General features: G+C 43.9%; 2 long non-coding RNA genes across 3 annotated transcripts in view; both read right to left on the bottom strand.

Moving 5' to 3' along the window:
• LOC135278838 (uncharacterized) overlaps window positions 1–27,149 on the bottom strand; it is a 122,379-nt gene that overhangs the window by 29,985 nt on the left and 65,245 nt on the right. The window lies entirely within an intron of this gene.
• On the bottom strand, window positions 20,613–22,599 carry LOC135278840 (uncharacterized). Its single transcript, XR_010346243.1, has 3 exons — window positions 22,317–22,599; window positions 21,366–21,530; window positions 20,613–21,274 (listed from the first exon to the last, which is right to left on the bottom strand). It is a non-coding gene; the product is annotated as an uncharacterized LOC135278840 (long non-coding RNA).

Genomic DNA, 27,149 nt, shown 5'->3' with positions numbered 1-27,149 from the left:
TAGCATTACAATTTTCCCTCAACTTGAGAATAAATACTCATCTTTCCAAGATCTACAGAACACTTCTCCAAAGGTGCTATCCCCATATTTTAGCATCAACTGCTGCAAAACACATTTATTTCCTACTATAAAAAATACATGTTTTATAGAGAAAAACCCACTGGATAAATACTTTTTAAAATTTTTTTTCAAACAAAACCAAATTTCTCCTGGCCTGACAGATCTTCCCTAGGACTCATTTAATTGTAAACCTGGACTTGTACAACCCTTATTAATTCCACAGTGTTAAAGGACATGTTATTTGATTATATGAGTTTGCTCTTCAGTGGCACAACACTCAGCCATTATACAAATAGACAGAGATAAGTTATAATTAGAGACTTCAGGAATGTTCTGAAGATCACTTGTAATTGGCAACAGCAATAAAACCCCCCCTAATTCATTTAATTAGGCATGTGATAGATATTATGACTTGTAAAACCTATCTAAGCTTATTGATAAGAAATAATTATTAAAAGTGGCTTCTGTTTACTGAAGGAACAGCAGCAGATACATTATAAACAGTGTTAGATCTGCAAGTCTCTCATTAGTGTGGGCATTGTCATTTCTGCTCTCTTTTGTTCTGCTGCAGCACTTGAAAGGGTCTGCAGTGTGGCAATAAGGGTAACACTGGACTTCTGCAAGGATTGTGGGCTGCTCAGGACAAATCAGCTGAAGATCAGGTCCAAAAGCTCTGTTGTCAGTCCTGTGCCACAATAACACTCACATGCTGAAAAGACAAATTAATGTGTGAAAGCCCCTGGAAGGGAGTTACTCCAAAATGCCAGGTATGGTGACCTGAGCGTTCCTATTCCAAGTTACTGAAGGATATTATCATTTGCACAAGGTCTGGAAATTGGTCTCACACTGTGCTTTTAATGACAAGGGAATATCATGATTTGGAAATCTAAGCAACTCATCAGGAGGCTGGGCTCTTAACTGACGTTTAAATTGAATGGTGGGTAAGATGTTCTCCAGAGCATCCTCTATCAGCTTTAGGTTTTGAGTTTTTCCAATCTCAGGGTAAAAACTATAATTAATTTCTCCTTTTCAAACATTTAAATTATAATTAAAGACAACATACATAATAAGAAAGTTTTCTCTAGATATTACATGCAATGTTGGAGTTAATTATTATCATTTTAGCTCATGGTTTTTATCATTCAGAATGTTAATCTCCCTGTTACTCTGCGAGATTGAGGGAAAACTGAAAAAAAAATTGTAACTGTTTTTTTTAAATAAAAAATAAAAAAAATTTAAAAAAACCTTCTATGCACAAGTTGAATGTAGCATGCATCTAATTATGATGAAAATATTTAATTGGCAATGGCTACAAAATAAACTTTGTTCTTGTTCTCAAGAGGTTTCCTCCCTTTTTAAGAAGTACTTTTGGTAATTAAACAAAGGTGAAAGAATATCATACACAAAATTGCATTAGCTCATTAACTGAGTTGTACAGATTCAGCTGGATTTTAGCCTTGATCACAGAATCTGCTGAAATAGAAGGGACCCACAAGGATCATCGAGTCCAGCTCCTGTCCCTGCTCAGCACCATCCCCAAGAGTCACACCGTGTGCCTGAGAGCATTGCCCAAACTCTTCCTGAGCTCTGCCAGGCTGTGCTGTGACCCCTGCCCTGGGGAGCTGCTCCAGCCCAACCACCCTCTGGGGGCAGAACCTTTTCCTGACATCCAACCTAAACCTCCCCTGACACAACTCCAGGCCGCTCCCTCAGGTCCTGTGGCTGGCCAGCACAGGGAGGAGAGCAGTGCCTGCCCCTCCTCGTCACAAGCATCAGTGCTCCCTCTGCAGCTGCCTGCAAGGGACCAGCTGCCCAGCCAGGCAGGGTCTCTGGGAGGCTCAGGTTAAACACATTTTCCAGTTTTGCAGAATGGGGGCCATGGTTGCTCTCTGGGAGCCACTAAGTCACAATGATTCAAGAGAAGCAGGCCAGGTTTTGCCCTTGTGTCTGGGCTGGTACTTCCAGAGGGGTGACAGACACACTGTGGTGCTGTTGGGGCAGCAGGGGAGAGGAAGCACCCAGGCTCCTGCTGTGCAGTGGGAGCACAGATCCCATCCCAGGAACAAGTCTTTTCCTCGCTCAGCATCAATTGCTGACTGAGCTGAGCTGGCTCTGCCTTGGCACCGTGCCCCCACATCCCCCTGCTCTGCTCAGCCCCAGGCTGACAGTGAGCTCCTGCGTGCTAGCAAGGGGCAGGCAGAGGTGCTCAGGGCTGCCCACTGTTCCAGGCTCTGCTCCTGTGCTTTTCTGAAGTCCGGGAGTGCTCACAGAGAAAATTATAAAAGCACAGGACAATCACAACCCGTCCTTGGAGAAACAGCTCGTTTCTCCATTGCCACACACATTATCATGCACAACCCAGGAAGCCTATCAACAAGCAGGAACAAACCCCATATGTTGTTTTATACTAGCATGGAATATTATTCATCTTTTTTCCCTTTCGGTGGGAATACATCTTTGTCAGGAAAAACACTGTTGCAGCATCTGTGCTGCAAATGTCCACATGACCCGGGTTGTGGAAGGAAGTTACACTGCTGCAGAGTTTAAAATCACAATTCAGAGATCTTTTTTAAGTCCTTCCCATGCAGAAAAATTAAAGCTTCTCCAGACAGATGCAGGCATATTTACTACACCACATTGGCTATATCACAAGCAGCAAGGACTTAAATCTTCTCATACCCATGTTCTGCAAATTCTCCCAGGATGTGAACCTGAACCAAAAGGATGGACATCAAACTCTGATGTAAAGACATGAGAGATAACATTTAGGAAGAGAAAAAATGACTTGAAAAGAGAACAGTGAAATATTGTCTTGAACACAAGAGAACAACAACTACAATTCAAACCCAGTTGCTTTTTCCAGCATTTAAAAGAAAAATTGCTTTGGCAGTGCACAATGCTGAGAAGTTGATTGACACAATCTAGCATTTCATGGACATAACCTGGCCCAAAATTATTTCTTTTTTTTCTTTTTTTTTTTTTTTTTTTTAAGCAGGTACCTACCTATAAACCTACACAAATACACTTTGCTCTATTACATCCCATCCAAAAAAAGTCCTGTTACTGGAGAAGGAAAGAAGAATAGGCGTTTACAACTACTGTAATGTACACCTTTGTTCTAGAAAAACATCTTGCCTCAACTCTACTGGGATTTGTGCAAAAACCCAGATTTTCTTAGATTTTAGTGTTGAGTATGTGCTTAGAGAAAAACCTATTTGAGGTTCTTGTCCAGTAGCTGAGTCAGAATCAGCTTGTTTGTTAACCTGCCATTGCCATACAGAAACTGAGGATGTGACACAGCAAACCCCAGTACATGTTGAAAGTTATTGAAAGAGATTTGCTGCAGGATATTTTAGGCTTTTTGGCTGATGTCAGTCAAGCTGTTTAAGGTCTGGGTCCCACAGTGACTGAATTATTTCTGCAACAGGCTGCAAGGATTAACCAAGGCAGCAGAGATTAGCTGTGCCACAAAGCTAATTTCCCCCCAGCCTTTCTCCACTAATGGAGTTTGCAGTTCAGATTTTGCAGCATGGTCTTATGAGCAGCCTGGTCATGGCCATCACCCTTGAAAAGCTCTGAAATATCAGGATGCAAAGTGTGAGCCTATCTCTATTTTAAGCCTCACAGGAATTCTTCCTGCTTGACTTTCCTCTGTTTATGCCACAGTTAGAGTGGCCCATGGTTCAGTGCCACCCTGCTTCCCATGGGAATGAAAGGTCCACCAGAGCAGGGAAGCACAGCCTGGGTTTAGCAAGCAGGTTATGGCTTCCATGTGGGAGCATGGAACTGCCACCTCCCTGCCCTGGGTCAATAAAGCCTGTTTCCTCAAACTCTGAAAATCCAAGTTTCCCTAAAAACAAAATTGCAGTTTTGCCTTCTAACCTGCTGAAATAAACAAGGAGCTTTAGGGTCCTTCTCACTTCCTCCAGCTGGCAGGGTCACACATCCCACTCTTCACTTAGACTTTATTTAGCACATCGTCTGGCATCCATCCCTCCAAAAACAGAAGGGGACATGTTTCAGATCAGCACTCACTCCCCTTCACAGAGAGATGGAATGGCTTGGGTTGGGAGGAACTTGAAACATCATCCAGTTCCAAGCCATGGGCAGGGACACCTTCACTATCCCAAGCCCCACCCAGCCTGGCCTTGGACACTGCCAGGAATGGAGCACCCACAGCTTCTCTGGGCAATCTCTGCCACAGCCTCACCATCTTCACAGCAACTTTCCCCACTTTTGGGCTCAGTCCCTCTTTGCAGCACCCTGGAGTGCCTTGTCTTTCCCTGAACTGAGCTTTCCATGTCCAGCTCCATGCACGACGCTTATGAAGCATCCTGGTTTATCTGTCAGAGAAATAATGTTTGAGGCAGTGCCTCTGAACTGAGTGATTTGTCAAGGTAACTGCAAGGGGAGGACAGAGCAGTTCTGGGAGCTAATGTATGGCTGCCCTGATAGATTCATGTTCTTAAATTGATTCCTGACATTGCTGGACCTCTCAGTGGAGAAACTGCCTGGACCATTGAAAATGCCATGTTAAAAATACCAGTATTTATCACTTACAGGGTTCTTTATAGCCTTGGATCTATTTACAAAAATGAACCAACAGATCTCCCCCCATTTCTGTGGTGAGAGCTCTGCATAGCTAACATTAAACATTACTCTCATCTTACAGCAGGGGAAATATGAAGGCCTCATGGACTGGCTGAGTACCCGCAGATCTGGCTGAACACTCCAAGAGTAACAAGAAGAGTGCACGTGAGACACAAACCCATAAACACCAAACTACAATGAAAACATTGGTCGGAAACTACATTAAATTCTGTTTTCTCCCAAAGGAATATGGAAATATGCCTTTTGTTTTTAGAGATGTGATACTATACCTCTCAATTCGGAACAAGGGTAGAATTCTGAACTCTCGGTGTTTTACCTGGTACCACAATCCAAATCCTATTTCTGATATGCCACTGACCTCTTTGCTTATTAGTATGTTACAGCAATTCAGTGAAAAAAGTAATGCAGTATCTGGACAGAATTTAAAGTTCATTTCTCTTGTTACTTTGGTGTCAGTCCTAGAACTTCACAGCAGACAATCTCTCCCTTCAGAGATCTCACCAGCACCACGTTTGCAAGTAGAAAGCCTATTTTAAGCCTAGATTATAAACAAGCATCTTGGCAAAGCCCAGCCTCCCTTGACTGCCCAGTGACTCTCTCTATACAGAAAAATGGAAAATGAGTCTCCCTTGTAGGCTATCAAAGCACTGGCAGCACTGCAGGGCTGTTTGTACGCGTTCCTCTCCAACGCCTGATTTCAAAGCTGAGTTGTGCTCCTGGGAACTCCCACACACCAGTACAAGTGCTGTTTGTATTACTTAGCAAAATAATGAGGTAATTTCTCCTTTGCCTTGTCCTTCCAGCTGTCACTGCCTGCAGAGGCCATTCCCTCCAGCCCCTGTGTGTTCTGGCTGTTCACAGGTGCTACCAGAGCAGCTCTGTGAGCTGACATTATCACTGCCTGGCACTTCCCTCTGCTGTTTTCCATTTTCAAATTGCTGTATTCCTAATAAAGGTGAGGATTTGAAAGCAGCCAAAGGGGACATTGTACTACAGTCTAAGGGGTCTTCAAAATGAGAATTAAGCACCTAAAATTCTCTCTGTGCTTTTGGTAAACCCCTGCCCCCTCAAATGAAGCAATCAACACAGTATTTTTGACATTTGGAAAGGAAACCACTGAATGGCCCAACCTTCCTTACCTTTAATGTTAATACTGACTTCCCTTAATCCCCACTCTTGAAAAATGCATCAGGCATATGTCTCTGTTTGCAGAGGACAAAACCCAAACCAATCAGCCCAGTAAAGCTTTGATCTTATTTATTGAAGTTGTCTTTGTGAAATATGTTCCTTTTAAAACTCAGTTATTAGAAGCTCAGAATAATGAGACCATTAAAATAACTTAGCACAGACTGGGATCAATTAAAATAAATGGGTAGGAATAAGGACTTTAAGAACAAGTTGCTTCATCAGGGAATTCAGCACTCAGCTGTGTCTACCTTGGCTTCAGTCTTTGCCACATGTATATTCATAGTGCCTTGATCCAGAGCTACACACAGCCCGATGTCTTGGTTATTGGATCAACTGAAATGTGCTTTTTTTTTTTTTTTTTTAAGGTAGACAGACTCCTTTTTGAAAACAAAGTCTGTGCCTATGAATCTTTTGTGGCCTCTTTTCTTTCTCAGCGAGATGGAATTGCTGCACCAGATCTCTGCATATATAAACCTATGCTTAAGTTTATTTTGATCCAGTAAATCAGGTATTTAAGGACAGACTATTCACAGGGCTGTATGCCTTTCTGTGGGATTTGGGGAATTTAACCTCCCTTTGTTGAAAGTTGTAACCAAAGTACTGAACTGAATAGGGATCAACAAGCTTAACTGGAGTTTTTAGCTTCACCCGAGGTGCTGCTTTCTTCCCAAACTAGTGCTAAATCTAAAGAAGGGGAGACATAGCTGAATATACCTTACACAAAGATAAGTTTTTCTGATGAAACATAAGCCTAGATTTGAAAGCACTTATCAGCATGAAAAAAGAATCTAGAAAAAAAATAGAGCAGGAAAAGAAAAAAACTTGTAACAAGTGGACAGCCTCTCTTGTGGCATGAAAGTAGAGATCAGTTCTTTCTTTTCTGTTCATGTTAGAAATAGTAGAAAAACTTTGCAGGTGTGCTTCAGGATCTGAATATTTTCATATCTGAGACCCAGCACCTTTCCATTCCAGAGGTTAATGCAGCATATGGGGATTCAGGAGAGCCCAGTAAGATCTGAACTTAGCCAGTGATTTTCAGAGCAAGCAGCCAAACAACCAGACTGTCCCCCAGGTTTTTTTGTCCATTTCTTGTGACCCTTTTGTCTGTTCTTTGGTATGATCCTACTGCCCCATGACTGCCTTTCCATGCAGTGAAGAATTGTTCCAGCCCAGGCTGCAAGGGGCTTCGAGCAACCTGGTCCAGTAGAAGATGTCCCTGCCTTTCCTGTGTGTTTTTGAAAAGATACATTTGTCTTAAGCCTAATTTTACAAAGCCATTGCTTTCCAGCAGTCTCCAGCTGCCCAGCTACACCAAGTTTCATTGAAAGGGCTTCCAACTTTATTATCAGATGGTTTTCAGTAACTCTGCCTAAGCATGAATGTCATCTGAGCAGGAACTTTGCATCACAAGAAATTGCATCTCAATAAAAAGCTTTCAGCAAGCAGCAGTTCTCCAAGGCAGAGAGTTATTAATGTATTAGAGCATGCTAGTTAAGCAAGGTAATTAATATATCTCTGAGCATTAGGTATGCATGGCCAACTCTGATACCTGTCAGCAAAACATAATCTAGGTAATTTCTAGCATATAAATTGAATGCACTTTTGAAAAACAATTTCTAATTATGAAGACTAATTAATTTTGGGGAAAAGCTTGCTTTTGTTTAATTTGAACAATAAATTTAATTACAATAACAAACACCCAGTGGACAAACCATTCTGAAGAACATTATCTCTGTCCACAAAAAATCATTTTTCTTTTATTTAAAAACCGATCCTGGAATATCACCAAGAAAAATAAAATAAAATAACTGCTTACTGCAAACACAAACATGATTTCCTGTGTCATTTTTAGGGATACATCTGCCATTAAACTCACTTGCAATGGTGCCAACTGCATACACAGTGAGGTATCACAACCTGCCTGATGCTCAAAAGCGTGGGTGAGATATTCAATACCACAGGCAATTGATAAAAAACAAGTAGCTGGAATAGAAGGTATTTGTTTTTTATTATCAGCTTCCAGCAGCCTGGGTAGTGCATAGAAAGCAGTGGAAAAAGACCAAGGGAAAAAAACTGAGCTGTGCCAGTCTTTCTCTTTTTCTCCTCAGGACAGCAGTCACCCTTAAAACTGGCAAGGTGGGAACCAAACCCTGTCCTTCCTTGTCCCCCCTTGCATTCAGTAATACCCTCAGCAGGTATTTTTGTGGTCCCTGTGCCAGCCCCTCCAGCAGAAGCTGCTGGTGAGCCCATTTCAGACAAAGCTGAGTCAGTAATGGTACAGCTCTCCCTGTACTCCCTTGTTTTACCCGTTTTCTCATCTCCCCTGAGTGGTACATGTGGACTTTTGGAGCAGGAAATTCAGTCCTTTATCACAACACAGAATATTCTGCTGATTGCATTGGGCTGTGCAGGCCAAGGGAGGAGTTACTCTGTGATGACCACGAGGCAGTTTTCAAAATGAAATATCCTGCTTTTGCCCATGGCAGAGAGTTGTTTTTATTGACTCTGAAGTGTCACATTCTGCCCTCGTTTGTTCACGTGGGATTTGAGATTAGAAAGTGAATTTCAAGCAGCCAGTTAAAATTGCTGAGATTTGGAAAGGGAGCAGCACAAGAAGCAAGGATTCCCCTGAAGAAGGACAACAAGCCTTTGAAGTCTTTTTCCTTTGCTCAGCCATCTAACTTGTGTGCAATTCACGGCCCCTGGGGTTAAGATTTGCATCCCAAAAGAAAGACTTGAAAAGTAACTGGTTTGAGGCACTCACACTTAGAATCCAGAGACTTCACAGGCTTCATGGAGAGCTGCAGCACATTTCTGGGAAGCCTCTATGACCTTGGTGCTAAGGAGTTGCTCCTGTCACAAACCCTTCAGACAGCGCTGAGTCAGGTGAAACATCAGCAAGGATGTGGCAAACTTGCTTACTCTTATTTTTCTTCATGATCATTGCTTTCCCTTGCTGAGTACCTGGCTTATCAGGGTAAGTTCTTCACAAAAGAGTGCTTCAGCAATGAGACATGCATTCAGATGACATAAGAAAGGCCACAAAACTATTAAAATAAAATAAAGGGAAAGAGAAAAGGGCAATTGGTCTGCCTGAATTTCTGCTAAAGGCAGTGTGGAAGCACACAGGTCCTTTAAAAGACTTGAGATGAAATGCAGTCTCGACTTTGAAGTACTGTATATGTGAGCTAGGGATCATCCTGATGGAAAGATTAATACATCCTTCATCCTCCCTCAAAAACTTTCTTCTCACATTTACTGCTTTACCTCCTGCTGCATTAACCTCATTGCAGCTGGAAGTTTCTGAGCTGTATTCCTAGGAGTGAACACAGGAAGAATTGTCTGGTTTGCTGTTCCTGTCTTCAGTTACAGGGGTAAAGCAGGGGTTTGGGAAGTGCTATTATTCGTTCCAGCTCTCAGCTGGTCTCAGGCAAGTCACCACAGAGGGTGGTGTGAAAACCTCCCAGAAATGCCAGAGCGCAAGTAAAATAAGAAATTTAACAGCTGATCAGGCCAAGCAAAACCTGTTTGGTAAAGAGGAGAATGGGATCAGTATGTGTCAAATCCAGCTGGGTACTTCTGCTGCACTGTGAGGCTTCTGAAACCCTGACAAGTAAACCTGCAAGGGCAGGCTGGGCAGCTTAAGAGCAAACACACCCATTGTCACAGAGCAGCCTCATGGTCAGACAAGCCAGAGCAGAGGTAACTACAGCAACAAGACAAATCTAACAGAAATCCATTCACAAAGGACTGAGAGCAAACAGAAAGAGAAAAATTTTTCCAACACTTAGCATAAAGCATCATCATCCTGATACCACAAGTGAGCACAACAGGAATGAGCAAAATTTCTGTCACTCTGCAGAACACAGAGCCCTGCAGCTCCCAGCTTTTCTCAAGGGAGCAGGGAATCCCTGCAGAGGCACAAATAGCAGCATCTGGCTCTGGGTTGAATTCCCAAGGTCACTTTAAAGCAGAGCAAGAATTTAGCTGCTGCTGAGGCTTGAAATGCGGCACAAAGCCGCACGCTGGGCTGGCAGGGCCCTCGCCCTGTGCCCCTGCAGAGCTCTGCCAGAGAGCAGCAGTGCCAGGGGCAGGGAGTGCCACGCTCAGGGAAGCCCTGCTGCTCTCCCCCGTCACTGGAGCACTGTGGCACTGCCACTTCACAGCTCCTGAATGCACTGCCAGGACCCAGGAATACACTGTGGGGGTGGAAGGAGATGAAGGATGAAGATTTTGTCATTAAGACTGTAATTGCATTTAATCATTTCACATTATAACTGAGTAACTGGCTTTCAGGTCATTGCCCTACAGAGGATCTGCTGCACAGGGAGTGCCGAGACTTGACTGCTTTTGATGAAAAGTCCCTGCAATTACAAGATTCCTGGAAAATGTCTGGTTTCAAGACAGCATTTTCTGATTGAAAGCACAGTACAGGGCAATTCCAGCCAGCACAAATGGTGAGATCCCCCCTCTGTAGAGCAGGGATCCAAGGCATAAGGAGGTGATTTTCACTAGGGAGTTTACAGCAAAGCAAACTGCAGGAGGAGAATCCTGACTGCAGTGTTTGCTTCAGGTACACAAGGGCGATTCTCATTAGCAACAAAGTCATTATTTAACATAATCTTTATCTTCTCCTTGAAGAGAAAAATTGGTACATGGCCAAAGGTTCTGTTTCCCACCCATCCACCTGGCCCAAAAGCCATCCTGAATTTTCTCATTAGCTTTCCTGCCTGACTTTTCCACCACAGGATTTGTATGCTTCATAAAAATTAATGAATTAACTCTGCCAGCAGGTCTGTGACAAGAGAAAATATTACCCCCACTTTACATATTTTAAAGATGCAGACAGCACTACAGGCTTGCACTGGATGCCCAATATAAAGGATGGGAGTCTCATGGATTTCTAGGGTGTCTGATATTTTTATGCTCTGAGAGGAGTTCCAACAAAATTCTGTTTAAGACACAAATATGAAATCCTGAGAATACAGATGTGATTTATCTCCATCCCATCAGTCAGGCATCTAACAGAAACTAAATTAGGCCTTTATTTGCTCTAATCTTCCTCTATTGTCTCTGAAGAGAGGTAAAGCAACTTGTGTCCACATGGACAACCCACCCTGGGTCTCCTCTCTCTGTATATTTTCCTCATAAGTGTGAAATGAGTTTTCTGAGATGGAATAATGATCACATTTCCAACAGATTTTGTGGTTCAGTTTCCTCTAGCTCAGCACTACTTTGCTGCTCTTACAGAGTCAACAGGGCTTCCAAAGGGCTGCAGTGCAGCAGTCCCTGCTATGGCTGTGGTGCATTTGTGTACCTCTAGTTCTGATACTGCACAAGCCTGCAATAAAATGTCAATCTGTGCTCCAACAGACTGATAATTATGAAGGAGCTACTTATCTGTCTAATAAAAGAGTGATGAGGATAATAAGAAGATCTGGCCTGTGATACTGTTCATTTATCACAAAGATGTTAATTAAATTTTGTTAAATCTTTGATGGTCTGGCTATTTGCAAAGGAGGGCCATCACTGTTTCTGGCCATGAATGTAAGGTGTGGTCTCTAGCAAGGAGGCAAAAGTACTTTTTTCCTGAATTAGCATTTTTTTAAGCCTCTGGATGTCCATAAACCAAGCCTTGGTTTGCAAAAGCACATGAGGGCAGCAAGTGCCTGTGTGACTGGAATCATTACCCAGGCTGCAAATGCAAGAAACTCAGCATGCAAAAGAAATGCATCAAACAGTTCCCACTTCTTTCCTGGAAACACAAACCCAAGGAGCCACTTGCAAAACACAGCCTTAGATCTTGAGCTGCTGCAGCTGCCATCTGCAGACTGCTTTCAAAATGTAATAAAATGCAATTTGAACAGGAGGTAAAGAATGTGATATGTGCTTTATAGCTAAATGATTAACAAAATGAATTGAAAAGACTGAAATATTCATAGCTTTAAATATTTATAAATTAATTTTTAAAGTCACTACGCAGTATTGAGTTGTCTTTAAAAGTCTGCCAATGTAGGACCTCTCAGTTCCATTTCTGCTTGTTATTACAGTTATTAATGCTCAAAAAATGACAGGTACTTGGCAAGAGAGAGATGAAATGCAGCTTCCAAAACAGAAACAGCAGCTAATGGTTCTGCACTAGTGTAGGGTCAGCTGCTCTGCTGGCAGTCACTGGAGGAAACCCAGCTCCTGATCATCCTGAGTGGCTGAGCCCAGAGCCAGACAAGCCATGCTGAGCTGTGCCAATAAATCCCCCAAAGCAACAGCTCCTGGCCCCATCAGTGTTAGAACAGCCTGTTGCTGACAGATACAGGGGCAGGTAAAACACCCCTCTGCCTGGGCTCCTTGCTGGACCACTCAGCAGCCTGCTGTGCCTCAGGGAGAGAGAAGAGCAACTCAACACAGAGCACGGGATGAAGCTGTATCTTATTCCTCCTTGTCCCCACAGCAGTCTGCACACTGTAGCAGGAATTTCACCTGTCCTTGTTTGTCCCAAGATAAATTAAAAATATCAGCAGTGAGGCTGGTGATATTCCAGTCTGGCACCACATTACCACACAGGAGGAGAGCCCTGTCTGCTCTCCTACACCAGTGCCTGAAAACATTCCCCCTGGCACACAGCCAGTTTGCTGGACATGCACAGCCCCCTCATGCTCACCAATGCCACCGACACCAGAGCACCTCGGGTTCCTCCTGCATGGCCCCCTTGCAAACACAAAGTAACTGTGGCACAAGAGAAATTATCCTTTTCAATCCTTCTGCCTTAAGTTTCTCCTTCACTTCCCTTTCATACTTATTTCTGATAAATACTCTGTATTCATGTAGCAGCAGGAGACCATTACCCTTTGACAAGAGCCTGCTTCCCTTGACATCTCTAAATTATTCTCATTGGATGTGACTCAGATGGGTTACACTTGAAGGGCCTTACATGGCAGTGCTTAGAAGAACAACAAAAGTTGTCAGACTATTTTTTAATATCACTTAAGTAAATAATTACCTTACTTTTTAAAGGTATTTTAGTATTTGTAAATGTGTGAATATCTGGAGCTTATATCTTTCCAGAACAACAAGAATGAAAGGTCAGCTTATGACTCACAGAAGAAATAGTTTAATCTCCTTTTCTTATAAGGTTCAATAGTTTAATCCAGAGCATTTCTTTAATCTTTTGCTTTAATTTAGGACTATATTTCAAATAGAGCCGAATACCATAATGGAATGGATAATCCCATCTATGAACAGGAATATGGGACGTTATGGGACATAACCAGTGAATAGGATAGTTTTATAAAGATACTTTTCAAACCAGAAGATCATTCCTCTGATCAGCCAATGCATCTGTTCCTGGGCAGTTCTGGTCCATCACAGCCCATGCCATGGGGAGATAAGCATTTAAGAGCTGCAGATCACTGTCTAGCTGGTGATGTAGATTACCTGAACTCCTCTGCACTCACACTTTCTGGCAGTTTCCTGTCTTGACTTAATCTTTTAAAAAGAACTCATTTAAATAATGATCCTTCTCTAACAGTCAATTGCTTTCTCAAAGTGAGCTGATGTAAATCGAGTAGGTGGCTTGTCATCACATCATAGAAACATCAGAGAGATGCAGCAAACTTCATCAGGCTGCAATTAGTACTTTCAGAGCAATTTATATGGTTCATTTTGTAATGCTGCTGCTGGTCCTACACAATGAGGGTTTCTCTTCATGATTACAAATGTTACTCAAAACAGTTATAAAACTTCTTCCTTTAGACTGACTCCATTCCTGGGATTATTTGTTATATATATGGGGAACTGAATAAATCAGAAAGAATTTGAAAGGCAAAACATATTCTTTTCCAGTTCAGAAAGTGTCTGTGTATATAATACCATCCTCTCAGACACTCTGTACAAAATTATAGGTTTGTTTATTTATAAGAATAATGACAGCCTTGCAGCTTGTTAGTGAGAAGTCTGTACCAAGGATTTGGTATTTGAAGCCTGACCTTTGAATGGGAAACAACAGCTGAAGTGATTATTTCTTGTCTTTGAATAAATTAAAGCACTCCTTAGAGCTAGGACTGAAGAGCCCCAGAAGGTCTTTCTGCAAGTCTCAAAGTTTCCACCCAGCAAACAGCAGTGGAGGAACTGCCTGTAGTTATTCCTGTAATAACTGTTCCCTACAGCCCAGGGGAGCCACCAACAGTGGGCACTTTGGGGCAGACAGCCTGCAGAAGGAGCTGGTGCAGCAGAGAGCCTGGGAGGGCAGGGCACAGACACAGAGCCCTCCTGGTGCCAGCCACCCCCAGCACCCACAGCCAGCTCCCCCCTGGGACCCCCAGCACGAGCCCCAGCAGCCTTCCCTGCTCTCACCCTCACAGGCACCTCTGCCAGGGATGATTTCTTCCCAGATCATCACCGAGGATGTTTTGATGCAAGGAGCTGTCAGAGGAGATAGTTTAGATGCTGGGAGGATAATCCCCATCTATCTGCTTTAAAAGGGAAGTAAATAAAAGTGCTCTCCTTAAATCACAGAGGCACGTGGGTTTATTTGGCTGAACATCACCAAGGCATTCACTCCTTGATCTGAAGGCAGAGCATAAGGGCAGTAGTAACCTGGGGCAGGGGGAATAACAGCTACAATGGGCACTGATGACATTAAAAAGTGCAGTGCCAGCATCCTGCAAAACAAGCCAGCACTTTATATCCCCCAATTTACTCTGCACTGATGCCTTACTAAGGAGTATCTCATAAAATAGCCACCTAACAGCAAATATTATCAAGGGGAATGTGTGACCAAGGGCTATTTCATTCTGCTGGATACTCAGGTGAGCTAGATTTGTGGTGAGACACCTAGCTGCATGATCACAAGTCAAAGAAATAACAAAATCACAGTTGCTGTCACCGAAGAAAGAAAAAAGCATACTGAAATGAGATCAAGAGTTCAGGTAAATAACCATGGGAACAGAACACCTGGGGAACTGCAAGTGGGAGCTGCACAGCTTTATAAAGAAAGTCAATCTAGTTCAAAGATAAGCTTACTTTTGTTTTATAGTTATAAGTTTGAGGAAGGTATAAATAATGATAAGGTTTCTTCTGCCTTTTTTTTACAGGTCAGACCACGTTGCAAAAGTGGCTGATCATTTCTTTGAAATGATAGAAACAACCATTTTTACATCTAGTTTGACCTTGGATTTCTTTGATAACAATGGTATTCTTGGTTGGGATAAAATGTTAGAGAAGTTCTAAGATGTTAACATGTCAGAGATGCCTCAGAGAATGTGATCTCTGCCTCACCTGTGGCTCTGCCCATCTCAGAGCTGGGTCAGAGGCTGCTGGAGAGGCTGAAAACCTAGAGATGATGCCCTCTGAAATATCTCTTGATTTTCAGATGCCCTCTCTTTGCTATCAGGCTCTTACAGAGTCTTGCTGTAGTCAAACCTGACTCTGGCTGACACTCTTGAGCCTGTCTTGGTGTAGAATTCCAGAGATGTTCTTATGGTACAAGAATAATCCTAGATTAGAATTTCAGCCTGGACTTCAGAACTTTAAAGGAACAAATTTCTTACAATTTTGGAGAACATTAAGACAAAGTCTTTCAAATGTCCCAAGGTATTCCTAACACAAAGTTTTATTCATGCTCTACAAAGTTTTGCATTCAATGTCCATTCTGCCCTGATGAAAAGCAGATACAATATTTATTTGCTTATGTAAGATAGTCTCCTCTAGGCACTGGGCCCAAGTATAACAATCATCTTCTATTGAGAAGATGGCTTTGAACCAAGCCATCTTGATGAAGTATTTCTCATAGCCTCATTTACAGCTGTGCATCAGCCAAACAACCCAGCTACAAACAGAAACTCCAGCGGGAATTGCTTAAGTACCCTGCTACTTTGGAATCTAGGTTTGGCAGAAGAATAAAAACCAGAGAGAGAGCCTTTGTGCTGCTGTCTTTTGAGCTCTTTGATGAAAACTGAGGCTTGCAGGGTAATTTCAAGCCATATAACACACAAGAATTGCTGTTGATAATGCAGACAAGTCAAACTAACAAGCTAACTAATATTAGAAACAAAGAAATCCATGGGTGTATGTCTACTCCAGCCATCTAGGCTGAATACCTAATTCATGCCAGAGCTGGAGGAGGAATCAATATTATTGTTATTTATTTAATTCAACTCTCACATTATAGCAAAGTTCTTAGAATGAGATAGACAGGGATGTTTTCTAGAGCATTTTGACAACATTAGTCATAGAATTTATTAAGAAGAAGCTTCCTACTTTTTTGAAAACTATTTTAGACTTTTAAGTGAAGCAAAAATCTTTTTTAAAAACTACATATTTTTAAATATTTTTTCCCTCCAGAATGGAAGTTTTCTCATATTTTTGTTCTGGTGGGCAGGCACTGACAAAAGTCTGGATGTGTGTTTAGATGGCTGTGACTCTTTGCTGCACTGCTTGGCCTATTCCTTGGGCACCTCATGTTCCACAGCCTGCTGAGACACACAAAGCACACCTGAAATGTGGAACTCAGGACTACTTTCAGTGTCTGGCAAATATTTCCTGTGTCAGATGAAGGGCTCTGTGGAAGGAAACCAGGGCCCACAGGCAGAACTGCACAGACCTGGCCAGGTACCTGATTTGGATTTGAGAGAAGGCCAGTGCCTCATCCTTGCAGAAAAAAAAAAATCTCTTTGGCAGCTCTGATCTAACCTGAAAGCATTTGCAGCTCCCAACATCACACACCTCCTCCAGCACTAAGCATTTGCTGAGAGGAGCCTGCAGAGCAGGGAGAAGGAGCGATTCTAGCGAGAATAAAGATGAAATCTGAGAGCAAGAGCACGGAGAAGAAACCCTGTGTGGGTGCTAGCATCCAAACCACATCCCCCTGCTCTCCTTTATCAGACTCCCTTTCCTGGCATCCAGAAACAAGCAGAGCAGCAGCTGGGGCCCCTTCCCCTCGCTGTGCTGGAGCAGCCCTGCCTGGCCACAGCAGGCTGGGAGGAGGGCGTGGGCTGCTGCCACCTCCTCACTGCCATCTCCATCCCCTGGTGGCTCAGCAGCAGGTGGCGGTGGCAGTGTCACCCGTGGTGCCACCCGTGATGAGAAGGATGCTGCTCATCGGGTGCCGCTGCGTGAGCTGCCACAAACCCCGCCGGGTTTCTGTGGAGTGCAGAGAGGAGGGTTTTTAAATTGCCTCAAGGACACCAGTCCTCGCTCAGAGGTCAAGAGCATCAAAAAGCAACCCGTTCCTGATGCAGCCAGCTTGAAAAAGATGCAGGAGGGATTAAGCCACAGTGCCTGGCACTGACAGGCAGGGGAGGGGCAGAGTTGGGTGTTTGCTGAGATGTGGCAAATGCAAAATTGATTTTCTTCTTCATTTAACACGTTTTTCACTCTCTTCCCCCCTTCCCCACCCCTTTATGATTAAATTTAAAAACAACAGTGAGAGGCAAGAGGCAAACACGCTTAAAAGTTTAGAGGGGAGGCATGAGGAGAGGGGTTTGAGAGAGGAATCTGCTGCAAAGAGAGAAACTTCTGAACTGGGAAAGCTGCAGGGATGCAGACATGGTATGAGAAGGAATTCCCTGAGGAAAGAGGAAGGAAATTGTCTTCTGCACACTCCAGAAGATCTGAGCTCCTGATTCCTCTGAGAGGAGGATGACATGAACCCAGCTGGTAAGTCAGTGGGGACAATGCCCTTGGTTTACTTGAACTTGCACAGGCCTTCCTCGTGTTCATTTTACTTCAGATATAGGAAACAGGAATGAATTAATTAGACATCTTCTAGAAGAGGAAAAATAAGCCATCAATTTTAAATTTAACAGACTTTTCAACTGTCTTTTCACCTGGCAAAAAGCTGGGAATGTTCTGCAGGTCTGTAACATTCCCTTAATTTACTGCTCAGCACCTCAGCTGGGGTGTGTGTGTGAAATAGGCTGGGAGTATTCTAAATTGCAGCTATGAAATTGTGTCTTCAAATATCACAGAGCACTTTCCAACTTTCCTCTCTAATTTACCATTCATTTCTGTTTGGACATGCAAAACAAAATGAGAACAAATGGGATGAACTTAAAGTTTCAGCTTTTTTTTTTCTTTTTAATTACTTACACACACCATTACTGATCAAAACATCTTGAAAACAGCAGAAATTGAAAAGCCACATTCAGCAACAAGCCTGCAAAACAAAAACACCTTCTCCCTTTGTATTCAACACCTGTACTACTGGGAACAATTTTTTTTAAGCTTCCCTTAAACTCATATTTCCCCTTGCTTGCCTCCTTTACAGGAGGCAGTTTTTGCAGTCTCCAAAGCTTTTGTTTGGAGTAGCTGGGGACATCCTCACTCTTGTGGCATAAGAGCCCCTTGGCCTGTACCATCAGTGCCTCTTTCCACACTTGGCATCCCTATAGATGCTCTGTTTAATCCAGTGCAGGTTTTTCCCAGCCATCCAAATCAGTCCAGAGCAGACAAGACATGTGGTGCTTATTGATCATCCGACTGCACAAGCACACTGCCAGTGCTAAGCTGAAAATCTCACCTACAGGGAAGGCAAGAAAAAAATGTAGAGGCAAAGGGAGGTGACCTACACTGTGTTCCTGAGGGAAAAATTTGCTGCAGGTCAGTTCTGGCTGCCCAGGGGTGCAGTGGTCCCTTAGACCTGAATTAACACAGGTCTGTCATCACTATGTCCTCAGAAAGTGATTACTTATGTTAAATTTTGTGAGCCAGGTTGGAGTCCTCAGCTAGGTTTGGCTCTGCAAATCTTCTAAGAAATGAACATCTCAACAAGGCTTTTCATGGCTTTCAGCAAAGCATAAGTGATTATTAGAAGAGCCCAACTTCCCAGAAATTTAGCACAGCACTGCCTGGTTTTTAACACCACTATAAAACACAAACTGTCAAAACTCTCATTTCTTTTTTTCAGCCGCAGTTCAGAAAGTATATTTCCAAAGGTCCCTGCACCATATAAATCATGCATGAAAAATTACAGAAAGCAGAGAGTGACTGGATACAGATGTGCCCCAGTGAGCCCCAGGACACTGCACCATGTCAGCCATGGCTGCCCTGGTGACTCAGTCCCTTCCCACGTCACAAGAATTTGAAATAATCTGCAACCTGGAAATTGGAAAATGATGCCATCAGCTATTTGTTAAACATGGAATGAGTCTACGTTCTATTCACTATGTCTTTTGTGAGAACAAAAGTAAGGTCAACTTCAAAGCCTTTCTTACCTTGTTGGAGCTAAAACAGAATTATATCAGAGAAAACCTGAATATGGCAAGATATAACTCACACAATGTATTCCACTGTGTCTGTTTGGTGGGGATTCTGAAGCTAATCATGTGTTCCATCCAAATCCAGATAAAGATAAAGAAGCTGCCTCTTTGTAGATGTATAGTCTGAACTGTCCAGCTCACAGGACTGTAATGAACTAAGCTGCAGTGGGTTTTCAAAGTTCTGCTTCAGGAAATATTTCATAAAGCTTCCTGAGGAAAAGTGTTTTCCACACTGCATGAATTTTGTCAGTGCAGTCACAATGTTCAAACTCTACTCTGTCCTCCAGCCTGAATTTCTGTACAAGGATCAGCTCAGAGCTTATTCTTGGCTCTGCCTCAGGATCTGCCTTGGGATTGCTCTGCCCATATGCTCCCTCCTCTTTTCCCTTGAGAGCAGGAGACACACAGGAGGCAGCAACCTGCTCCAGTGAGCCAGCAAAATCCAAATCCAGTGAGAAGGTGGGAGGTTTCTGGCAAAGAAGAGCCACATCAAAGCACTCTCCAGTATCCCCCTGCCAAAAAGGATTTCGGTACCCCTCCTCTTGCTCTGTGATGATTTACTTCTGCAGCAAGGGGAGTTTTCCATGGGCTTATTAACTGTCTCCAGGAGGCTTTTGGCAAATTACATTGCCATCTTCCTCCTTGAATGCATCCCACTGAAATCTGTATTCCTGTCACCTGCCCCCATCTCTCTTGGTGGCAGCTCCTCAGTTCAGCTCTTCTTCCACTCTGCATTCCCATTAGACTAGCAATATCTGCATAATATCTTTGGGGGAAAAGAGCTTTTGAAATACAGCTTTTGTTTTAATGACAGAACAGCATATGCTGTCACTCCTCCAAGCATTTTCTAAGTGGTGAAAATGCTCTCAACTTATTTAAGTACAGTATTTTTCCACCAAGGCTCTTTGTGTAACGATGCTCCCACCTCATTTTCCTTCTGTAGAGGTGGTTGCAAACAGGGCACATGAAAGCCAAAACGATGCAGGCTGCAACTCAGACAAGAGCTACTCAGGGATGGTAACAGACCCAGAAAGCTAGACTCAACAATAAACCAGGAGGCTCTGAGATTAGGAGTCTTTGGAACAGCTACAAAGACAAACACAGCTTGGACTTGCTGTCCTTTTGCATTTTGTGCACATGAAATGCCTTTGTTAATGCATGCTGTGTGCAACATTCACTGAGGCTGCACGCCTGCCTTTTGTGCCGTGTGGTGGCTGGATATGAAATGCCCTCAGACTCAGGTTCCCATTGCCAGCTCACCAGCTGCTTCCTGCCAGCCCAGAGCCCAGCCACAGACCCACCCGTGGCACTCTGCCCTCGGCCTCTGCCTGTGCTGCCAGCACCTGGAATCACTCCCAGAAGTCAAGCCTAGGGGTGTCCCTGGGTGGGTTCAAGGCTGAGACATCCACCCTACTGGTAAGCCATACAAAAAAGCCCTGTGCCTGGGTTTGTACCTCTGGCAGAAGAAGGTACTGCCAGCACCCTTGCCAGCACCCGCACGCCTGGCACCTGTGAGTTGGAACAAAACTCATGCAGCACAGAGATCAAAGGGCAGAGGTTGGTCACAAGATGGAAAAGCTCAGAAGCCACCTCCACACTGCCCCAGGAACTTCCCATGGCTCGCTTGTGCACCTCTCCTGTTTGACAGCATCTTTCTGCCTCTTCTGGCTGTGAGAACAACTGTGATTCCAGATGGTCTCTGCTCCCATGTGAGTCCCACTCAGTGTGCTTGCACACGTGTTTTGACTTGTTTTGTTTAGATTTCCAATATCATCCCTGGCTGGACAAATGCAAAGTGACTTATTGGCAAAGAGGTTTTTTTTTAATTATTGAATTATTTACTTGCTCATTAGCTTTGATTACAAGTGGCCATGAGTTATTTAAATCAAATTTGACCTTTGAATTCAAATCACAAACAGAAATGACAGCAACAACAAACCCAGCAGCAATGTTTGTCAGTCCTAGGCGTGGCCAAAGGAGCACAGGGCATGAGTGACCTTTTCTGCAGAGGGAAAGGGCTTTCTTGGAGTTTTCACTTCCCATGTCAACAGATGTTTGCTTATTTCCCCAATGATTCCAGGAGTGAACAGGTAGAGCATGTGCTCTAGAGAATCCCATTATAATACACAAAGGGATCAGCGAGAAGGATATTCCTGCATTTTCTTAAAATAAAGACAAGAAATCTCCATAACCCAACAAGCACTATAAAACCCAATATTCCCAGATTTGTTTTTAAATGAAGGTGGTTTGTACCTGATCCAAGAGACTGCAGATCTCCCAGCTCTGCTCTGGTGTGCAGCTGACACCCCCTCTCAGACATGCAGCTGGCTCTGGAGCTTTCATTTATTTCAGAAAACAGGTGAAGTAGGGAAGTGTAGACAGAGACTGGAGGAGTTCCAAAGGCCTCAAAATGTCACCCTTGTTATTAAAGCAAAAAGAGAATGTAGGAAACTGGCTGAGAAAAGGTCAAAAGTTTTTTTGTGAAAGAATCAAATTGTTCTTTTCTTCTCCAGCTGTTACCTGCAGTGTTGTTGACACTTTCACTAATAAAATGTGAGGACCACGCTGGATGTATCCCAAAGCAAACCTATGTATTGGGAAGATGGGATTTGCTCCATCTGATGTCCCAGTAAGGAAACTTTCCCACCCCACAGTCGTTTTTGGATGTGCTGCCCACATTAAAAAAGATGACTCAGGAGTGAGTAGAGGAAGGTGTGGAGTGACTGGAGGTGGTGCTAGTGTTGCCACCCCCAAGGCTCTCCTTTGCAGGCAACTGTAGGCTGATAAAGAAGAAACAACCACATCCATCCCCACCAGGGTGATTGGAGAGTCAGTCCTTAGATCCAATCCAGCTTGGATTTGCAGTCAGAAGTAGCAGTCTGTGCCATTAGGGAAAAAAAAATAAATCCATGCTCTGGAAAGGATTTGGCTCAGACTGGTCCTGGCAGAGCTGCATGACCCAGAGATGCAGCAGTCAGGCAGTGCAGAGGAGCTGGCTGAAGTCAGGCAGAGCTGCTCCAAATAAGTGCTCAAATAGAGTCACTCAGGGTTTATTTTTTCTATTTGCTCTGTCTATTCCCTTCTAGAGTTTGTCTCCCTTGAAGAATTCCCAGACAGATGAAAGAGAATGGTACAAGCTTTGCAAAGAAATCTGATTTGTTGTCTAGACTATCAAAAAAAAGAAAAAAAAGGCTATATTTTTACCTCTTTTATTCATTATACACCTTTCTCCAGGTGGGAGTTGTCCCTGTCTGAATAACACTCAGGTGGGACTCAGAGTGGTGTAGCTCAGGCTCCTTTCCTCTCCTACAAATCTCCTCAGCTAACACTGACCCCCTGCATGGGAGGGACAAGAGGGAGATGCCACAGGCCTGCACTGGCTCACTTCAGGGTTTTACAGCTCAGAAGTAAACCAAAGAAGTAAGCTATAACATGATGGAAGCTAAGGCTTCCTAATGCAGCTGGAGTCTGACTTTAGCCAGGTGGCACTGCCTGCAGGCACAGCCCACCAGACCCACACTGAACTGTCCCCCTCCACCCATCCTGCCAGGAGAGAGCTCCCTGCACCTGCAGCTGAATTCTTGAACAAGCCTGAGCAATGGAAATACAAAAGAGATTATTTTTCCTGTTGTCCCAGTAATACTCCTGAGCAAATTCCAGATCAGCCAGACATTCCCAAGGGAAACCTGCCTAGGTGGTTTCTACCTCACATAAGGCTGATTTTTACATATATCCTCAGTCCAGATCATCACAACACCCTGAGAAAGATTATAAATGCTTGATCTACTTTCTTAAATTCATGTTACTTAAATTCATGTCTCCCTGCAGACCTATTCCAGGTCTGTGATCACAAGGCATCTCCAAGCAGAAGAAGAAGGGTACCATAAACCTGCCAGTTTCCAAAATCAGTTTTAAAATCCTGTTACAAGTTTGAAACACATCTACAACAGAACTGCCTTACATAAAATACTCCTGTTCCATTAAATCTGTCCCAAACTCAGTGATTCAATCATGGATATTCTTTGTGAACCCTTATATGTAACTGTACACACCCCAATGCTGTCCCTGAAGCAGAGGTCTTTTACCTGGTCTGCAAGAGCCACTCAACACAGAGTTAAGCTGTGTGGGGTTTTTTTATAATACCATTCTGTAGAACAGGATGTGAGGCACCTAACACTACTGACAGACCTTCTAGGAGACATGCACAGTGTGTTATACAAAAAGGTAACAAAGAAAGAATGATGCAAGGACAGGTGATGGGTCATGTGCACTTCTGTAACAAAATTCTTAATGCATGTGTGGTCTTGGTCCAGTCCACTATACTACAATTTGCACCCAAAAATTTTCCTGGGGGTAAGAGTTTCAGTATTATAATCACCTAAGGTAACTCTAGGTTATATTTTCATCCTATCAGCTACCACCGAGCTATTATTTAACCTTATACTTTATTACAGTTTCTGCTCTAGTCTATTTGGACAACAAGTTGTGAACAAAACAAGGATTTTTAAAGTATTCTTTAAAATAGTTCCTGTGGACTCCTGAGTCCTGCATTGCTCTGTTGTCATGGTTTCAAGACCACCCCATAGCTGCTGTGAACCTTTTTATCTGGCTTTTTAACTTCATTTGACATCATGGAGGCAGCAGTTTCAATTTTGGATTGCCCAGGGTGTGGACAGTTGAGTGCACTCCAGTCCTTCCCTGCTGCACAAGGTCTCTCCATGGCTCTGAGCAGCTGCTCCCACATCTATTTGAAGCTGTACCTGCCAAGAGGACTTTTGTCTTCACCCATCTGTGCACATACACTGGTTCTTTCTTCAACACAACCTGAACTGTTTGTATGGGAGGCGCTTTTGTGGTTGCAGCTGTAAATCAGAGAAAACATAATGCTCTTTTTCAGGTATTGAAAAGCAATCCCTGTTCTCCTGAGGCAGAGATCCACAGCTCTGGGGCTGTGTCTCTCGGGTGTCTTCTCCACATGCTGAAGCTGTGAGCAAGATTCTCAGTGGGTAAAAGCTGATGTGCTGCCACGTTCAGGAGCCAGCAGAGCTCTGGGAGCCGGTCTGAGCCTGAGCCTGATGGGTCCTTGGTGCTGCCCAGTGGCACAAACCTGTGCTGTGCCTGGGCTGATCCTGCGACACAGGGAAACTCGGCTGTGCAAGACTTGGGGAAAAGATGTCACCAGGTAGATTGTCCCCCACAGGCAGCAGACAGGGACCTCTTGCTAATGCCATCCCCTTCCCTCCTCCTGGTCAGAACAAGCAGGCACACATCCCTGCCCAAAAGGCACAAAGATAAATGCCTCTCAAGTGGATTTCATCTCGCTTTCCCTGTAGGCAGGAGCAGTGATTCCAGGAGCAGCGATCGCAGTGTGACATTGTGAAGGGCACTGGGGGAGCTCCTGTTGTGTTTCAAGCACAAAAAACAAATGCCAGACCTTAACAGCAGCTTGTCCTTCTGCACAGACAGGCAAAGGAGGCAGACCCTGAGTGGCTCAGAGGGGCTCACAGCCAGCCCCACACCACGGGCAGACCTGACTCCCTGCAGGGTCTCCCCAGGTCACTTCTCCCACAGTGGACACTCATTGCTCTCCAGCACTGCCATCCATCCCACAACGGGAAACTGAGGCACGGAAACACAAACTTTTTTGGGACCCCTACAAGTCTGAGGGAAGGACCAGGTTCCACACCAGGATTCATTTCTCACCTACCTCCTAGCCCTGCCCCAGCCCTCCTGCAAAACATCACCTCAAACCATCCCCATCCATGGGGAGCCAGGGGCTGGATTTTACAACTTTCTGGGGGACAGTTGGGATAAAAGTTTTAAAAGGTGAATTCACCTTCCTGAATCATATCAATTTCCTTTTCCTATGGTAGGCATCTAAGCCATTTCCCAGCCCTTTTTTTCTCTCTTGCAACTTCTGAATAAAAAAGGACACTTACTCAGACAGACAGTTGGAGGAACAGCAAGTCCCCGCTAGGTTATATGACAATTTGTCAGGGTCCCGAGGCCCCCAGGAAATGGTGCAGGGATGATGGATGAAGGTGTGAAACAGAATTGTCACTCCACAGCCGAGGCATTAATCAACTGTCAGGGTGGCTGAAGAGTGAGGCAGGAGCCTGGCAAAGGGGGCACCACGCTGCCAGCGGGGCCCCGCTTCGGCACCTCCTGCAGAGGGAAAATACTCCGGCAGCGACTACGGCTCTGCACAAGCAGCAAATGGTCCTGACAATTCCCCGGGGAGGTGCTCCTCGAGGAAGCACTCGTTCTTGCGTTTCAGAGAAATTTGCTCGCAAGCCCCCCTCCGCTCCCCAGAGCCATCAGCAGCTGTGGCAAATGACTCCAGCTCTGCCGGCAGGAATGCTCAGGAGCAAACCCAGCACCCACTCCATCCCCCTTCCACTTATTAAATACTTTTATTTCCAGGTTGTTGTAAATTGCATTTTGATGGTAGTTTTTAAAATAGATTTAAAAAATATATTTTTCTTTTTTTTCTTAATTTAGGCAATTTAAAAAATAAAATTGAAAAACATGTTTCAGCATTAACTGTCTCCTTCCTCTTTAAAAACAAAAACAAAATGCTTTGTCACTTGGAAAAAACCCATCTTCCCTTTATTTTGTAGTGAAGCTATTCAGCAAGAGCTAATTTCATAAAGAGTTTAGTTCCTCTGAAAACTCAACTGTTAGTCAAGATCCCTATATCTCAAAAATATAAGCAGATATTCAACTATATCTGTAGAAGGCAAGCTCAAGACAACTTGTGGCTCTAAGCAGGTGTTACCCTGATCACTGGTAAGCTGCTCTTTTCTGTTCCTACCCCTTAATGTCTCCCTACTATTCACATCCATCTTTCCCCCAAGCTCACACATCTGTAGCTTCCCTCAGCAGTGGATGCAGTGTTCCCACCAGCCTCCAGACTTGGATCTGTGGTGCACTACAATAACAGTCTGTGATGGGTATTATATTTGAAATTTCTTTTAAGACATTTGCATTCAAAACTCCCCTTTAAAGAACAGGAGGGACAAAACTTCAGTACATGAAATTCCAGCTTTTTTCTGGAGAATTTAACCTGTGTTGTTAAGTCAGTTAATGTCCACTGCTGCAGGCTCAGCCCTGCTTTTTTGATGTTAACAGGACTTAAAGGGTGGGATTTTAGTGGGACCTGAGGAACAGAGATCTCCTGCATATTTTTATAATATTAAGCAGACATCTGTGCACATACACTGATAAGAAGAAATTGCCAGATCAAAAGCTGTGAGTCGTATTACTGAAGTTCTGGATTTCATGGCACATCTGATAATCTCTGAGCAAGGAGAACAAGCTTGATATCCCCTCATCAGGAGATACTGGGTTTTCCCTGCTGGGTCTCAAAACAGATTTGAAGCATCAGATTGCCACAGCTGACAGGTTTAACTCAAACATCTGCTGAGCACAGCCTGGAGGGATTGTGTCAAAAGAGAGATTAGGAGCATCTCCTGCTCTTTGGCTGAGAGTGGTTCTTATTTGGTGCAGAAATCCTCTGGTCTCAGAGCAAATGCAGCCCTCAGAGTGTGTCTCTCTCATGACTGTTTTGGAAGAGGTGTGCAGCCCAGTAAATGAGATTCAAAAGCCTGACAGGAGTGAGGAAGGGCAAACACTGTGCTCAGCCTTCCCCACGTCTATGCCATGCCTGTGCCAAGCCTGAATTCCTGAGCATCCCGGCAAAGGTTGAAAGGTCTTTAGAGGCAGCCCTTACAGTGTCAGTGTCCTTACAAACTTAAAGCCCAGCCTGAGTGAAAATCTAATGAGGAAGGCACAGAGAGTGGAAAACCTCTCCAAAGGTTCAACACAGCCACAAAAAAAGTATTCCAGGGCAAAAGTGACAGCTCTTCACTGCAGTCCTGGTGAAAGGAAAACTGCTGCCAGAGGGATGAAAAGCCTGTGGGGACTCCTGAGGTTCTGCTGCCATCCTCCTCCTTCAAGGGAGTCCTTCCAGAGCATTCCAGGTTTTCATTAATTATGGGGTCACGACAAACAGAGCAGAATCATGTAACTTGCAGA

Source organism: Passer domesticus, chromosome 11 (assembly GCF_036417665.1).
Source record: "Passer domesticus isolate bPasDom1 chromosome 11, bPasDom1.hap1, whole genome shotgun sequence".
Lineage (NCBI taxonomy): Eukaryota > Metazoa > Chordata > Aves > Passeriformes > Passeridae > Passer > Passer domesticus.
Note: the sequence above shows the minus strand (reverse complement) of the source record. Positions and strands in the feature narration are given on the sequence as shown.